This window comes from Anolis sagrei, chromosome 3 (genome assembly GCF_037176765.1).
Source record: "Anolis sagrei isolate rAnoSag1 chromosome 3, rAnoSag1.mat, whole genome shotgun sequence".
Lineage (NCBI taxonomy): Eukaryota > Metazoa > Chordata > Lepidosauria > Squamata > Dactyloidae > Anolis > Anolis sagrei.
In genome coordinates, this window is record NC_090023.1 from 177,153,999 (window position 1) to 177,172,231 (window position 18,233).

An 18,233-nucleotide genomic window follows, 5' to 3' on the forward strand; every position below is an offset into this window, starting at 1 on the left:
AGACTCATTTGCATGAACAATAATTAAATGGTTCTTATCTGACCAGATCTTGGAGGGCAAAGCCAGGCCATCTGGAATGGTAGGACCTATGGACATTTAAATCACTCAACACAAAGTGTATCTTCCTATCTGTGGGAAACCAGGAATTTCCCCACAGCCTCTCCATTGTGCCATATCCTGACCAGCAGAAACCAACCTCAGCTTCATGAATGACCCCCATATCTCAGAACTATAATACAAAAGGATCTAGCCCCTTGGGAGATAGACGAAGATGTTATTTCAAAAGATAAGCACGATAACTTTGATCCAACTGGAGGGCTTAAGCTATCACTGGATCGTTGGGCAAACATTAGTCATTTTAATCCTGTCGTCTTTCCACTCTGATCATTGTTACCTGCCTGGCCCGCCTCCTCCTTTCCCATTGGCTGAGGGGCCGAAGCGGGGCTAGCGCTCTGATTGGACAGAATGCAGACTTGCTAACTGCGCCTCCCAGCCAGCTGATGACTCCAACCAATCAGCATGAAGCTAGCAAGGGGGGCAGGAGCGGGAAATTTGAATTTGACACCTCTGTATATCCTATAATTTGCCCAGGAGCCGACATGACCCTCATTTGCCCAGGAGCCAACATGACTCGCAAAAAAAAATAATACAGTTATTATTTTCCCTTGCGAGTCATGTCGGCTCCTGGGCAAATGATTGCGGTCATCATCTTTTACAGCTGGAATGAAATAAACAATTCGGTGGCTTTCCTTCAACTTGGTGAGGTTTAAAAGCATAACTTTCATCCGTATTAGGTAATGAAGAAACTTAATGTCTGAGCATTAGCTTTGTGAAGAGCTGCACATTCCTTTTTAAGGTGAGATTTATTGGGAAAATTAGGGAAAAATCTTTCTGGGTGTCTTCTGTCTCGCCAGGTGTCCGGATCTTCTTTTAAAGGTCTGGCAGGTCTCTGCCTTGGCAGGGCCTCCCAAATTCATGTTCAACATCACCCCCTGGCAGGAAGTAGCCAGTCTTTGAAGCCGCAAGGCCATTCAATGCTAATCAAGGTAGCCAATTGCAACATCCACAATTGTTTCAAGCAGACAAGAGCTCTTTCTCCCACCCTGGACATTTCACAGATATATAAACCTCACTTGCCTAGTTTCCAGAAGACCTTACAACCACTGAGGATGCCTGCCATAGATATGGGTGAAATGTCAGGAGAGAATGCTTCTGCATATAGCCCTGAAGACTCACAGCAACCCAAACTAGTGGAGAAATCACTTTCTGATGGTGTTATGAAGGAAATATGGCCCTCTAGAAAAGTCTATAAAATTTACATTCACAGATTAGAAGTACAGATAATATTTGCAGAATGCAACAAAAAAATAAATGAACAGCAAGTGCACTATTTAAATAATATACATAAACACCTCACACACAGGACCTCTTAATGTATTTGAGTGGCTCTGTTCTTACTGCTTGTTAAGCCACCAAAACTAGCATTCCCAACATTGCCTTACTGCCACTTTCACTAAAATTGTTCCTTTTTCAGCTACCCATATTGTTAAAAAGACCCACAGTACTTGTGTTATTCATCTGCATTAGATTTCCAGAGGAAGATGACATTTTGAACGCACATAATTTCATTTATGGCACTCAGACTAATATTATATCACATTAATTTTAACCAAGTAGGGAATTTCATTTCTTAGAGAATAAAATTAAGCCACCACTGCCTGAAAACTCTCACTCCACTGACTGCTTGGCCCAAACCCTTCAGAACAATGGCTTCAAACTACAAGAAATGAGATTCCATATGAACATGAGGAAGAACTTCCTGGCTGTGAGAGACGTTCAGCAGTGGAACTCTCTGCCCTGGAGTGTGGTGGAGGCTCCTTCTTTGGAAGCTTTTAAACAGAGGCTGGATGGCCATCTGTCAGGGGTGCTTTGAATGCAATTTTCCTGCTTCTTGACAGGGAGTTGGACTGGATGGCCCATGAGGTTTCTTCCAACTTTATGATTCTATGATTCTATGAAGCCAACATACCTTCATCTCATAGAAATTATTTTAAAGTTACAACATCTGTTATAGAATCATAGAATCATAGAATCAAAGAGTTGGAAGAGACCTCATGGGCCATCCAGTCCAACCCCCTGCCAAGAAGCAGGAATATTGCATTCAAATCACCCCTGACAGATGGCCATCCAGCCTCTGTTTAAAAGCTTCCAAAGAAGGAGCCTCCACCACACTCCGGGGCAGAGAGTTCCACTGCTGAATGGCTCTCACAGTCAGGAAGTTCTTCCTCATGTTCACATGGTATCTTCTCTCTTATAGTTTGAAGCCATTGTTCCGTGTCCTAGTTTCCAGGGAAGCAGAAAACAAGCTTGCTCCCTCCTCCCTGTGGCTTCCTCTCACATATTTATACATAGCTATCATATCCCCTCTCAGCCTTCTCTTCTTCTAGTTAAAGGTTACAACAACTGTTACAGAATTCCAATATACTGATGAATACATCATCTGTGCACATTCAGAAGAAGATCTACAAGCCACTCTAAACACCTTCGCAGAAGCATACGAGAAGCTCGGCCTGTACATCGAGAAAACCAAAGTGCTCTTCCAGCAGTCACCAGCCAATCCCTCTCCAATACCAGAAATACAGCTTAATGGTGTAACATTAGAAAATGTTGACCATTCCCACTACCTCAGCAGCCACCTCTCCACAAAAGTCAACACTGACACTGAAATACAACACCACCTGAGCTCTGCGAGTGCAGCATTTTTCCAAATGAAGCACAGTGTTTGAAAAGCGGGACATCCAAAGGGATACCAAGGTGCTTGTTTATAAAGCTATTGTCCTCCCAACCTTGCTATATGCTTGCGAAACGTGGACTGTCTACAGATGTCACAAGAAACTCCTGGAACGATTCCATCAGCGTTGCCTCCAAAAAATCATGCAAATCTCCTGGGAAGACAGGTGGACAAATGTCAGCGTGCTGGAAGAAGCAAAGACCACCAGCATTGAAGCAATAGACCTCTGTCATAAATTCCACTGGACCGGCCACGTTGTCCGAATGCCCGAACAACCGTCTCCCAAAGCAGTTGCTCTACTCCGTGCTCAAGAACGGAAAATGGAATGGTGGAGGACACGAAGGGAGATTTAAAGATGGGCTCAAAGTCAACTTTTAAAACACAGAGAATTGGGATGCCCTTGCCCTTGAGAGCTCTAGCTGGAGTTCAGCTGTGACCAGCAGTGCTGTAGAATTTGAAGAGGCACAAATGGAGGGAAAAGGAGAGAAACATTTTTTTGCTATTGAATTTTGCTATTGTTAATCGCATTGAGTCACCCAAGGGCTGAGAAAAGTGGTATATAAATGAAGTAAATAAATAATAAATTAATAAATGTGGCAATAGGAAAGAGCGTCAAGCCAACCCCAACTGGGACCGCCTTCTGTCTGGAAACCAATGCTCTCCCTGCAGGAGAACATGCAGGTCAAGAATAGGGCTCCACTGTCACCTACGTACCCACCACTAGTACACTGAACTTGGACAAAAATCTTACTCAGTCAACGAGGGATTGCCTAAGTAAAAGTATTTTAAGGTATTTTAAAGTTATCATTCACCACTAAAAAGGCATGGAAATCCAAAAGTCCATGCTGGATCTATGTCACCATACTATTCCCACCTCTGGTCTAAGTAGCATCTTTTGCCACTTACTGTATCAATGACTCCTAAGCTATGTTTTACAATGTCTACCTGTTGTCCTTTTACTCACTACTTCATTTCACAAATGTCAAAGTAAATTAGGAGACAGCACTTCAAGTGCTTCATTTCACAAATGGCCACAGAGCCCATTCACCATCAGAAAGGGCTGTTGTTGTTGTGTGCCTTCTACTTGTTTCCAATCTATGGCCACCCTAAGGCCATCATAGGGTTTCTATAGTCTTCCATTATATAAGAAACAGATGTCTTCAGTGCTACTAACTTTTGGTATTTAAGGAAATCAATTCATTATAATCACTGAACTACAGTCACTCAGGAATTTCTATCACAGTGTTTAAGGAACTAATTTACTATCAAATTGAGCTATTTGGCACTGACAATTAGTACAAGTACAAAATGGTTCTGGGAATACGACAGCAAAAAAGGAATAGTAAGGTAACCAGAGAGATTTTGGCATATAGTTTCTTCCATAATTAACACGTGCACCATTGTTCCTAATCAGACATATTTATGTTTATAACTGTAAAAACAACACTGTATTTATTGTACATTTTTCTTTTTTTCTCACAGCCTTAGCTGTGGATCCTTGCCTTTCCTGACTTATAAAAGAAGCCAGAGAGCAACTGGCAGAGTGAGTAAGGTGAGTAGTGAATGCCTCACTGCAGCAAGGTAGACGTTCGTCCTGCCTTGAAAGGACTATAGAGAATGATCCTTGAATCCAAGCACATTGGATAACCATCTGCATGTCTCCAATAACTCTTTTTTCTGGGCAACTATTTGGATTTTAGCCTTCCAGTTCCAGTGGCTAAAAAGATTATCTAGATTCAATTCAGTTTGTCTTCAAACATGATTATGGGACAGAGATAGCTTTGGTCATTATGGTGGATGATTTACACAAAAGACTGGACAGTCAGTGTATGCCCTGATGGTTCCACTGAACCTCTCAGCAGCTTTCAGTGCTGTTTTCCATGTTATCCTCTTGAACAGCCTGGTTCCTTGAAGAAGCACACCCAGAAGACAGATCTGGAGAATTTATATTGGAGCCCATGGTCATTGGCCTGGGGATCCCTCAAAGTTTGGTAATAAAATTAATAAATTAAATTATTATTAATAAAAATAACAATAATAATGCCAGAATTGAAAAGTCGACAACAGATCCCAAGTGTAGACTCTGCAAGGAAGTAGATGAAATAATGGATCATATCCTCAGCTGCTGCAAGAAGATCTCACAGACAGACTACAAGCAGAGGCACAACACCGCTGCTCAGATGATTCATTGGAACTTGTGCCGCAAATACCATCTGCCTGTGACAAAGAACTGGTGGGATCACAAGCCTGAAAAAGTTACAGAAAATGAACACGTCAAACTACTCTGGGACTTCCGAATTCAGACTGACAGAGTTTTGGAGCACAATACTCCTGACCTCACAATCATGTTAAAGTATGGATTGTAGATGTTGCAATCCCAGGGAACAGCATGATTGAAGAGAAACAACTGGAAAAACTGACACAATATGAGGATTTAAAGATCGAACTGCAAAAACTCCGGTACAAGCCAGTAAAGGTGGTCCCAGTGGTGATCGGCACACTGGGTGCAGTGACTAAAGACCTTGGCTTGCACTTAAAAACAAGCGGCACTGACAAAATTACCATCTGTCAGCTGCAAAAGGCCACCCTACTTGGATCTGCACACATTATTTGTTGATACATTACACAGTCCTAGACACTTGGGAAGTGTCTGACATGTAATTCAATACAACAGCCAGCAGACTGATCTTGTTTGTTGTGTACTAATCTTGTTGGTTTTATAATAATAATAATAATAATAATAATAATAATAATAATAATAATAAATTGGAGTATAATCCAAACAAAATAGAGATGCTCCAGGTCAGTTTGAAGACAGACCAGAGAATAGGAATTCAGCTTGTTCTAGGCGGGATTATATTTCCCTTGAAAGCTCTGATTTGCAGCTTTAGAATATACCCAAGTCAGATCTGAGCCTGGATGCTTGGTTTTCAGAGGTCTGGGAATGCATTTTCACTTAAAACTGGTGAAATCTGTGCCCATTTTATGGGATGCCAGTTGTGATTATAGTGTCACATACCTTCAATTCCCCTCCATAACAGGTGACTTGAAGGCACACACGTGCATTCAGTTTTCAGGTGAAATGGTGGTTCAACGTCATCTTCCCCAGGGGATCTGATATTCCAATTTTCATACTTTTAAGTTTTAGCTGACATGAGGACAGAATTCTTTTTTTACCTGAAGTTATTTTTAGTCATGTTAAATTTAGAAGATTAATTTTTAAAATGTAAAAACGTAGTTAACTTGGAACTCTTCTTATTCTTTTTAAGCTTTATCCTAATTAGTCCCATTATGTCTTAAGTGTTAAAGCTCTTAGAATTTTTCTCTCTTTAGCTCTCATATTTAATTGCTTAAGTGCTTTATTTATCCATCTGAGTGCCTAACTCACTCCACAAACCTCTCAAGATCTTTCTCTTATCTCAGTCTAGATAAGATAGTATGTAACAGGGGGCATTTTTTAAAGCCACAAAGAGCTTTAACACTCTACCTGGCAAGTAATAAATCCAAAGTTCTTTAGTCTCAGAGGGGGGAACGTGTTTACCTGAGTGAACAAGAATGTTAGGGTGGCAAAGCATTGCTGCCAGAGTACGATTACAGGTACCAAAAAGATTAGCTGAGGAAGAATCTTTCCTCTTTACTGACGAAGCAATATAAAATTTGACATTGTTTATCATTTTTATGGAGCCCCCGGTGGCACAGTGGGTTAAAGCACTGAGCTGCTGAGCTTGTTGATCGAAAGGTCGCAGGTTCGATTCCAGGGAGCGGTGTGAGCTTTCGCTGTCAGCCCTAGCTTCTGCCAACCTAGCAGTTCGAAAACATGCAAATGTGAGTAGATCAATAGGTACCGCTCCGGCGGGAAGGTAACGGCGCTCCATGCAGTCATGCCGGCCACATGCCCTTGGAGGTGTCTACGGACAATGCTGGCTCTTCGGCTTAGAAATGGAGATGAGCACCACACCCCAGAGTCAGACATGACTGGACTTAATGTCAGGGGACTACCTTTTTATCATTTTTATATCTATTTATTATCTAAAATCAACACACTCCAATACAAATAAACATACACATATACCTCTACAAGTACTTCTACCCTGACGATACATTTACAACAAACTATGACAACACTAAATAGAAGAAAAAAGAAGAAAATACACATTGAAAAGAAAAGGATGAATACATTTAAAATTTCTATCAGTGATATAAATGATAATATATCCTAATTCCTCCATGGTCATAAAAGATTTCACATACTACTAATCAATCAAAATGACTAATTCTCAAATCCTGTGATTAACATCTTCTCTTCCTTGCATAAAAGTATTGAATGATTCCCAATCTTTCTTAAAACTGCTCAATGATTTTTCTCTTATCGAAGTAGATATTTCATCCATTTCAGCCACTTCCAACGTTTTTATGGATACTGCAGACTGCTGAAAAGCCAAATAAATTATGCTACAACTAATGAAGCCTGAACTTTTCCTAGAAGTCAATATGACTAAATTGAGACTGTCCTACAGGTTAAGTACAGTAATCCTTATCTAAAATTTGACCCGGACTGAATTTTGGATTCTGATTTTTAATAGTGTGTTAATCAATTGTTTTAACTACTGTTTTAATTTTTAATATTTTAAATGTACTGTTGATTGTTTTATGATGATGACACCGTGTGGTGCTTTTGTGAGGCCACCCTGAGTCCCCCCTCGGGGGTGAGAAGGGTGGGGTATAAATATAGGAAATAAATAAATAATAATAAATAAAATCCTTAAAACCACCAATGTTTTGGATTTGGGGTTTGATTAATTTTTTGAGGATATTTTATTTTGGAAACATGGGTGGGGGTTTCAGCAGAAAGAGGGTTTCTTGAGGAGGTTGAGTTTAGATCTGGAGCTAAACAGATGGGGGAAATGGCCAAGTGTCATCATAGATTAAGCAGCATACTGCTATGCTAGTAGAGGAAGAAGAGGAGAAAACAGTAGCTATGGACTCAGCAGTACAACTGCTTCTGTCATCTCCCGTCTGTGGAACTGTGGCTATTCCTATGCATTTGTCTGTTGTGGACATGATGACAGCCATGAAACAGAGCTTACAGGAGATGGCTGTCTTCTTATCCAAACACATTTTCTCTCACTTCTTGTTGTCTGACCCTCTTTCTTAAGTATGAGTCATTTGTAAGACAGATGTTTGCAAGTCAGGGATTGCCTGTACTACGTACTGCAGTTCAAACTTGTGTTGCAGCTCAAAAAAAAGGAGATTTTGGATCTCACTGGAATTATAGACAAGAGATCCGAACCTATACTTTGAACATATCATGAGAGGCTATGGCTCACTCTCCCTTGACGGACTATCACCTTGTCGTGGTGAGGTGGCTTGCGTGTTCCATTGAACATGCGGGCACAACGACTGGAGTCATACACTCCCAGGAGCGACTGTGGGGGAGGTTTCAGACCAAGCACAGTCCGAAGACCCAAAGACCTCAACGGCGGAGCAGACGGAGGATAACATGGTACATGTTACAACGGCTGTGAAGGCGGAAGAAGGCTGCAACAGATTGAGAAGCCACGGTCATCTTGGTAAACTATGCCACCCGAGGAACCTTACTCTGTGAATTCTGTGTGTTGATCAGTGTGCACTGGCCTCCACACATTTAAAAAAATCATACACAGGCATCTTCCAATGCCAGTGATACCACTTAATGGTGTAAAGATGGGCTCAAAGCCAACCTTAAAAACTCTGGCATAGACACTGAGAACTGGGAAGCCCTGGCCTGTGGACACTCCAGCTGGAGGTCAGCTGTGACCAGCAGTGTTGTAGAATTTGAAGAGGCACGAATGGAGGGCGAAAGAGAGAAACATGCCAAGAGGAAGGTGTGTCAAGCCAACCCCGACTGGGACCGCCTTCCACCTGGAAACCGATGCCCTCACTGTGGGAGACGATGCAGATCAAGAATAGAGCTCCATAGTCACCTACGGAACCACCCTGGAGGATTATCCTACTCGGACAACGAGGGATCACCTAAGTAAGTAAGTAATGGCTCACTTTAAAAAAGCCAGTGATGCTTGGCAAGGTACAATACAGTAGGAAAAGAGGAAGATCACATTTGAGATGGATAGGCTCTGAATCTGCAAGACTTGAGCGTTGCTATTTATGATAAAAAAGATCTGGGGGTCTTTCATTCTCCATATGCCAAAGTCTGTTTGACAGCAAAAGAGACATTGGAACTTGCATATGGGCATTATACAATTTGCCAACAAAACTGCCTTGAATTACAAAATTGCTGTTCAACCCAAAGTCATTTAAAGGCATCTCGAATAAAAATGAAATCATCATCTATTCTAGGCCATTTCCAATTCATACAGAAACCTCATGCACATTAGATCAATACATTGAAGAACTCCTCTTCTATCTCCAATTCATTTCAGTGTGCTATCATAAACAGCATAACAGTAGTGCTGGTAGTTACTAGCAGCGCTAACACAGCAAGTAGTGAAATTTATCATTAACTTTTATTGATTAGAAAGCTGTGAAGTTTCTCACTGTTACATCCAAGTCGCAGCTAGAAAGTAGCATTTTATAACTGTTCATCTGCAAAGCATCTACTACCTCCTTTCCCTCCGGAATCATGTCTTAGTTCTGGAGAACAAAGTCATGGATCACAGCTGGAAAAGGCATTACTCTACAACCCATGGACCAAGAAGAACTTTCAGGAATCTTCAACAGAATCATATCTAAGCTTTATAACACAAAGTATACAAAGTCAATTTGAAATGATGGAGGGCGAGGAAGGGAATCTACCAACTATGAGAATTTCAAAATGAACATAAACATTCACAGCTGGAGTAAGAAAAATAGAAGAGTTTCAACAAGCAACCCATTATTCAGCCATTCACAGACTAAAGCTGTATACCTAGAGATCACATTGACCAAGCAGAGACAAGCAAGTGTTTTAGGATTAATAGTACCAGATAACTTAAGCCAAAGTACAAACATGACAAAGAGAGCATATCATGGTGGGTACAAGGGAGCAATTGAGAAGTCCTACATAATCTGTCCCAAATTCAAAATCAATTTGTAATTGACTTGGGCAATACATTTCAAAGGGATGGGAAAGATGTCTTGTACCCCCTTGATCTATGCTGATCTACCAAATGTACCCCAAAAGAACATCTACAACAACAGGCTGACAAATGTGTCTGTAAACTTTGTCAACATTTAATTTATATGAGAATGCCTGGTACAATAGCTGTGTATGCATGCCCAGGATTATGCAAGTACTGATCAATATGTTTGCTACCGGGCACAATTCAATATCAATCAGTTTGCTACTGGGCACAATTCAAACTGCTGGCTTTAGCCTATAAAGCCCTAAACGGTTCTGGCCCAACCTACCTGTCCGAATGCATCTCCTCCTTTGAACCAGCTAGGATGTTAAGATCATCTGGGGAGGCCCTGCTCTTGATCCTGCCTATGTCACAAATACATTTGGCAGGAACGAGAGACAAGGCCTTCTCAGTGGTGGCCCCTCGGCTATGGAACACTCTTCCTAGAGAGATTAGATCAGCCCCTCTCTTTTAGCATTCCGGAAGTAAGTCGAGACCTAGCTGTTTGAGCAAGCATTTTGAAAAGGCAGTGTAACAGACATAGGAATATGGAATGATTGGATGATGAGATTGGATCTTGATTTTAACTAGGAGATGTTAATGATCTATGTTTTATTTGCCTTGTTATGATTGTATTTTTATGCTATTGTTTTTAACTGCCTTAATTGTTTTATGATGTTTCTGGGCATTGAATTTTGCCTCTGTAAACCACCTTGAGTTGCTCGTGGGCTGAGAAAGGCGGTATACAAATATAGCAAATAAATAAATATGGGCGAGGGAATGAAGATCAAAATGTCATCTGTGTGTGCATCTTCACATTGCCTGTCAAGTTATGGCACTTCATAAATCTCATATTTATTTATTTCAAATATTTGTACCCCGCTCTTCTCTATCCCCGATGGACTGAGGGTGGCTTACAGCTGGCAACAATTTGATGCCTCCCTTATACACACAGATAAAACAGCAATTACAAAATAGATAAAACATTAATATAAATTAACACCATTTAAAATAGTGCAAATTAAACTGGTTGGCAAAATCTAAATCTGAGTTCTACAATCAACAACTTGGTCCGAAGCCTGTCCATAGTCCATTTACCATAGCATTGTCATAATTTATCAACCTACTATCCAAATGCCTGGTCCCATAGCCACGTTTTCAACTTTTTCCTGAAGGACAGGACGGAAGCAGTTGACCTAATTTCGCTGGGGAGTGAGTTCCACAGGCGGGGGAGGGGGGCACCACCAAGAAAGCCCTGTCTCTCGTCCCCACCAAGTGCATTTGCGAGGCAGGATTGAAAGCAGGGCCTCCTTGGAAGATTGTAAGCTTCAGGTGGGACGTAGGGGGAGATGCATTCGGACAAGTAAACTGGGCCAGAACTGTATAGGGCTTTATAGGTCAAGACCAGCACTTTGAATTGTGCTCGGAACTGGACAGGCAGCCAGTGGAGCTGACATAACAGGGAGATGGTATGTTCCCTGTATGCCGTTCCGGTGTTTTTGTTTTTTTCGTGTCAGGAGTGACTTGAGAAACTGCAAGTCGCTTCTGGTGTGAGAGAATTGGCCGTCTGCAAGGACGTTGCCCAGGGGATGCCCGGATGATTTGATGTTTTTTTCATCCTTGTGGGAGGCTTCTCTCATGAGGTGCTGGATTTGATAGAGGCAGCTCATCCGCCTCTCCCTGGATTCGAACCTGCGACCTGTCTTCAGTCCTGCCGGCACAAGGGTTTAACCCACTGCGCCATCGAGGGCTCCATTGCTATTCCAGTAAGGAAGGAATAGTTAGACCCCTTCCACACAGCTGAATAAAATCCCACATTATCTGCTTTGAACTGGAATATATGGCAGTGTGGACTCAGATAACCCAGTTCAAAGCAGATATTGTGGGATTTTCTGCCTTGATATTCTGGGACATAGTGCTGTGTGGAAGGGCCCATAGAGGTGCTTTTACCAGTTCCTTCATTTGAAATGTAACCTACAGTACCTGGTATCCAATGCCTGTATCCATTGTTAGTATTAACCAAGGCTGAAGCAGCTTATCAGACAAGATCTGCTAACTTTAGCAAATTGGGGCATACTGTAGTTTAATTAATATTTCTAATGCCACTCTATCATTTTGCCTGCTCTCAGAAACACAACCATAAGATCTAACATAATTAGTCAATCTACCGAAATCTCTTCTTTCATTACATTATAGGTGTTAAGAAAACAAACAGAGTGAGAACAGAATTGTTTTTCCTCCTGTACTGATATAAGTGTGTTGTGGCTTTAGATATTTTAGAGACCCTTCTATCAGAATTCTCTCCACAAATGGGATTTATCTTTTAAAAAAACAAAAGAATCTTTGAAAAGTTCAACAATTTATTATCACATAAGAGTTCATGGATTATCCACTACTACTTCAGATGCATGAAATATTAACCATTAATTACAGGAATATACAGAACATGCCTAACGGAGAACAGAGAGTAAGACTGCGGAGTCTGAAAGAAATTATAAACAGAAAGTACTGACAATAGCAATGACATTGTTTGCAATGATCTTTCATAAAGCCATTGCTTGCATATCCAATTAACATATGATAAATAATACCAGAACATTTATATTAACAGCAATAGTTGCTTTGTAAATGATAACACAATTATCACTGTCTAAAGTTAGGAAGGCAATTGTTTTTCTTCCAACTAACGTGTATTATGTTAATTAAGGGCTAAAATACTATCATTGTCTCACTCCGTTTTCAATTATCTTCTAAATATCCTACACTAAACTCATCTGTGTCTGCTGTGTTGCTGCAACTCCTGCTGAAGCAGCTCTGAAGATAAAAATATCACAGATACATAAAATAAATGTTGACAAACAGATCTGGATTTGTTTTCCTGAATCTACTTCAGGGCACACAGAATTATGGGAACACAAACTACTAGGTATTTCCTTTTACCAGGGGCTAACAAGAGACAAATCCATTCCAGGTTTTCTCAGAAGTTAAAGGAACTATCCAAGGTACTCATCTAATTTTGAGGATAAGAGTTCAGCATTGTGGAAAATCCCTCTAAAACCAGGAACATAATCCTCCCGTTAACATGGGAATCACGAGCTGCCACCACAATTTATGTATATAATAAAAGTCAGTGTTTGTATGCGGAGGGAGGGAGGGAGCGCAGTGTATGTGGCAGCTTTCTGATTGGCTGCCACTTTCACAGGTCACTGTGACCTGCACAGGTGACGGACCTGGACCAAACTTGGCACACATAACCCCCATGAACCCCTTTACATCCTGGTGCAGATTGGGGGAAGTGGACCACGGATTATGGGATTTTTAGTACTTTCAAACGCTTTGGTACCCACAGACCACTATGCCCCCCACCAATGACAAATCAAGACCAAACTTGGCACACAGAGCCCCCATGACCCACTCTACATCCTGGTGAGGTTTTCAGGAGGACGGACCATGGATGATGGGACTTGAAGTACCTTCATCCACTTCTCGAGACCGCTGCAACCTTCATCCAATGACTGATCAAGACCAAACTTGGCACAAAGAGCCCCCATGACCCACTCTACAACCTGGTGCAGTTTCAAGGAACATGGATTATGGGATTTGAAGTACTTTGACTCACTTTCCAAGACCACTGTGACCCTCATCCAATGACTGATCAAGATAAAACTTGGCACACAGAGCCCCCATGACCCACTCTACATCCTACTGCAGTTTGGAGGAGGGACCACGGATGATGGGACTTGCACTACATTCACTCACTTTCAGAGACCACTGCGACCCTCATCCAATGACTGATCAAGACCAAACTTGGCACAAAGAGCCCCCATGACCCACTCTACATCCTACTGCAGTTTGGAGGAGAATACACCACAAATGATGGGACTTGAAGTCCACTCACTTCCCGAGACCGCTGAGACCCTCATCCAATGATTGATCAAGACCACACTTGGCATACAGAGCCTCCATGACCCACTCTACATCCTGGTGCTGTTTGGACCTTCACTAATTTCCTGAGACCACTGCGAGCCACATAAATAACTGATAAAGACCAACCTTGGCTCTCAAATAACCCAGGCACCGCTGTGTCCCCAAGCTAGTTGACAATAAAAGAGACTTGGCCAGCGTTGTTATTTATACCGTGTGTGGGAAGTACCTTCAGGTCACTAATCAACTATAAATTTCATAGAGTTTTCTTAGGCAGGGGATACTGACTTATCTGAGTTATCTGAGTCCCCATTCAGATACTGTGGGATTTCCTGCCTTGATATTATAGGGCTGTGTGGAAGGACCCTAGGGGCAATTGTGCCAGTTCCTGCCTCTGAAATATAACCTACATTACCTGGGATTCGTTGGCAGTCTCCCATCCAAATACTAACCAGGACTGTTTGTGCCTGCATGTAGTTTTTAAAAAGGGATTAAAGAAGGCCAAAATTCAAAACGATCCTAACAGATTAGAGAGATGGGCCAAAACTAACAAAATGAAGTTCAACAGTGACAAATGCAAGATACTGCACTTAGAGAGAGAAAAATGAAATTCAAAGATACAGAATGGGGGACAATGCCTGACTTGAGAGCAGTACGTGTGAAAAAGATCTTGGTGTCCTTGTGGACAAGAAGTTAAACATGAGCCAACAATGTGATGGAGCGGCAAAAAAAGCCAATGGGATTTTGGCCTGCATCAATAGGAGCATAGTGTCTAGATCCAGGGAAGTAATGCTACCCCTCTATTCCACCTTGGTTAGACCACACCTGGAATTCTGGGCACCACAATTGAAGAGAGATATTGACAAGCTGGAATGTGTCCAGAGGAGGGCGACTAAAATGATCAAGGGTCTGGAGAACAAGCCCTATGAGGAGCAGCTAAAGGAGCTGGGCATGTTTACCTGAAGAAGAGAAGGCTGAGAGGAGATATGATAGCCATGTATAAATATGTGAGAGGAATCCACAGGGAGGAGAGAGCAAGCTTGTTTTCTGCTTCCTTGGAGACTAGGACACGGAGCAATGGCTTCAAACTACAAGAGAGGAGATTTCATCTGAACATCTTAAGCCGCTCCTCATAGGGCTTGTTCTCCAGACCCTTGATCATTTTAGTCGCCCTCCTCTGGACACATTCCAGCTTGTCAATATCTCTCTTCAATTGTGGTGCCCAGAATTGGACACAATATTCCAGGGGTGGTCTAACCAAAGCAGAATACAGGGGTGGCATTTCTTCCCTGGATCTAGACACTATGCTCCTATTGATGCAGGATAAAATCCCATTGGCTTTTTTTGCCGCCACATCACATTGTTAGCTCATGTTTAACTTGTTGTCCATAAGGACTCCAAGGTCTTTTTCACACGTTCTGCTCTCGAGCCAGGCATTGTCCCTCAATCTTTGCATTTCGTTTTTTCTGCCTAAGTGGAGTATCTTGCATTTGTCACTGTTGAACTTCATTTTGTTAGTTTTGGCCCATCTCTCTAATCTGTCAAGATCGTTTTGAATCCTGCTCCTGTCCTCTGGAGTACTGGCTATCCCTCTCAATTTGGTGTCGTCTGCAAACTTGATGATCATGCCTTCTAACTCTTCTTCTAAGTCATTAATAAAGATGTTGAACAGGACCGGGCCCAGGACAGAACTGCTTCTTGGCAGGGGGTTGCACTGGTTGGCCCATGAGGTCTCTTCCAACTCTTTGATTCTATGATTAGGAAAAACTTCCTGTGAGAGCTGTTCAGCAGTGAAACTCACAGCCCCAGAGTGTGGTGGAGTCTCCTTCTTTGGAAGCTTTTAAACAGAGCCTGGATGGTCATCTGTCGGGGGTGCTTTGAATGCAATTTTCTTGCTTCTTAGCAGGGGGTTGGACTGGATGGCCCATGAGGTCTCTTCCAACTCTAGGATTCTATGATTAGGAAGAACTTCCTATGAGAGCTGTTCAGCAGTGGAACTCTCTGCCCCGGAGTCTGGTGGAGGCTCCTTCTTCGGGAGCTTTTAAACAGAGACTGGGTGGCCATCTGTCGGGGGTGCTTTGAATGCAATTTTCCTGCTTCTTGGCAGGGGGTTGGACTGGATGGCCCATGAGGTCTCTTCCAACTCTAGGATTCTATGATTAGGAAGAACTTCCTATGAGAGCAGTGGAACTCTCTGCCCCGGAGTGTGGTGGTGGCTCCTTCTTTGGAAGCTTTTAAACAGAGGCTGGATGGCCATCTGTCGAGGGTGCTTTGAGTGCAATTTTCTGCTTTTTTGGCAGGGGGTTGGACTGGATGGCCCATGAGGTCTCTTCCAACTCTAGGATTCTATGATTAGGAAGAATTTCCTATGAGAAGATAATGGATGCTAAGAATTGTGACAGGTTATCTAATCTGCTAGAGGAGCAGAACAAGAATAAACAAACAAATTGGAAACAACTAGAAGAATATCTGAAAAATAAAATCAAGTTGGAAATATAAATTCTATGGGAAAGAAGAATAAGAACTCTAAAAGGAAAGAAAATGAATAATGAAGTCAGATAATTATGCCTCTGTGGACTGAACGGAAGTGGAACTCACATATGTCTACCCTACATCCTATCCCTACCCACCCCTCACCTCTCTATCCAATCCCCATACCCTCCCCTTCCCTACCCTCCTAACCTATCCCACACTGTCTGTCTAAATTCTACAACTTTCTATCACAATTATTGTTCTCACTCTTTCACTGTAAGGAAAATTGCATAAAATACTAATAAAAAAAGGAAGAACTTCCTATGAGAGCTGTTCAGCAGTGGAACTCTCTGCCCCGGAGTGTGGTGGAGGCTCCTTCTTTGAAAGCTTTTAAACAGAGGCTGGATGGCCATCTGTCGGGGGTGCTTTGAATGCTATTTTCCTGCTTCTTGGCAGGAGGGACTGGATAGCCAAGGAGGTCTCTTCCAACTCTATGATTCTATCTCTTTCAGAGTAGGGGGGTGAAGCAGGGTTTGGGGGTGGCCCACCTTCCCGTCCTTGGAGGAGAGGCGAGGGTGCCTCTGTTCATGTTCACTAACAAAATGAAGTTCAACAATGACAAATGCAAGATACTCCACTTTGGCAGGAAAAACGAAATGCAAAGATACAGAATGGGGGATGCCTGGCTCGAGAGCAGTACGTGTGAAAAAGATCTTGGGGTCCTCGTGGACAACAAGTTAAACATGAGCCAACAATGTGATGTGGCGGCAAAAAAAGCCAATGGGATTTTGGCCTGCATCAATCGGAGCATAGTGTCTAGATCTAGGGAAGTAATGCTACCCCTCTATTCTGTTTTGGTTAGACCACATCTGGAATATTGTGTCAAGTTCTGGGCACCACAATTCAAGAGAGATATTGACAAGCTGGAATGTGTCCAGAGGAGAGCGACTAAAATGATAAAAGGTCTGGAGAACAAGCCCTATGAGGAGCGGCTTAAGGAGCTGGGTATGTTTAGCCTGAAGAAGAGAAGGCTGAGAAGGGATATGATAGCCATGTATAAATATGTGAGAGGAAGCCACAGGGAGGAGGGAGCAAGCTTGTTTTCTGCTTCCCTGGAGACTAGGACGCGGAACAATGGCTTCAAACTACAAGAGAGGAGATTCCATCTGAACATGAGGAAGAACTTCCTGACTGTGAGAGCCGTTCAGCAGTGGAACTCTCTGCCCCGGAGTGTGGTGGAGGCTCCTTCTTTGGAAGCTGGATGGCCATCTGTCAGGGGTGATTTGAATGCAATATTCCTGCTTCTTGGCAGGGGGTTGGACTGGATGGCCCATGAGGTCTCTTCCAACTCTTTGATTCTATGATTCTATGTGCAGAGTGCCCTGCCTGGGATGCTGGGGAGGGAGCAGCTTCTCAACTGGGTATTTACAGCGCCAGGCCCTGAAGCAGAAGGGAAAGGAAGAAAGGAAGGAAGAAGGAAAGAGTCCAAAGACTCTTGCTTGATGGTTCTTCCCGTAGGAAACTTACCTGGAGAAGGGTTGCGCTGCCTCTCAAGGCGGAAGGAAGGCGGAGCGGCGAAGGAGAGCTCCTTCTTCCCTTCACAACATCAAGTGAAGGCTCTGAGGCACTTCGCCCCGCCCACTCCCTTCCTCCCTCCCTCAGCCTTCCATCCGACGCGCCGTGATGACGTCAGGAAGAACCCCACTCCATCCCCCTCCCCCCTCGCCACTTTCGAACCTTGGGCTCCTCTCTCTCGGCCGCCCTGCCTGCCTCAGTTAAGGCTGTTTTTTCCCCGTGGAACCAAGGGAGGGCTTAGATGGCCTCAGCGGCAGAGTGCCATGGCTAGAGTCCTGAAGGTCAGGGTTCGAATCCCGCTCAGTCCGCGGCCATCGGAAGGCTACTCCCAGATTTTTATCATGGTTATTTCTATCACTAGATTGGGTACCCAG

The 18,233-nt window shown here is 42.8% G+C and overlaps 1 protein-coding gene across 1 annotated transcript in view; it reads right to left on the reverse strand.

Moving 5' to 3' along the window:
• Window positions 1-17,936, reverse strand: part of MICU1 (mitochondrial calcium uptake 1) — a 281,117-nt gene extending 263,181 nt beyond the window's left edge. Inside the window, exon 1 of the mRNA XM_060768821.2 lies at window positions 17,812-17,936. The gene's annotated coding sequence lies outside the window, so the exon portion shown is untranslated. The remainder of the gene's footprint in view (window positions 1-17,811) is intronic.
• Between the last annotated feature and the right edge of the window lie 297 nt (window positions 17,937-18,233).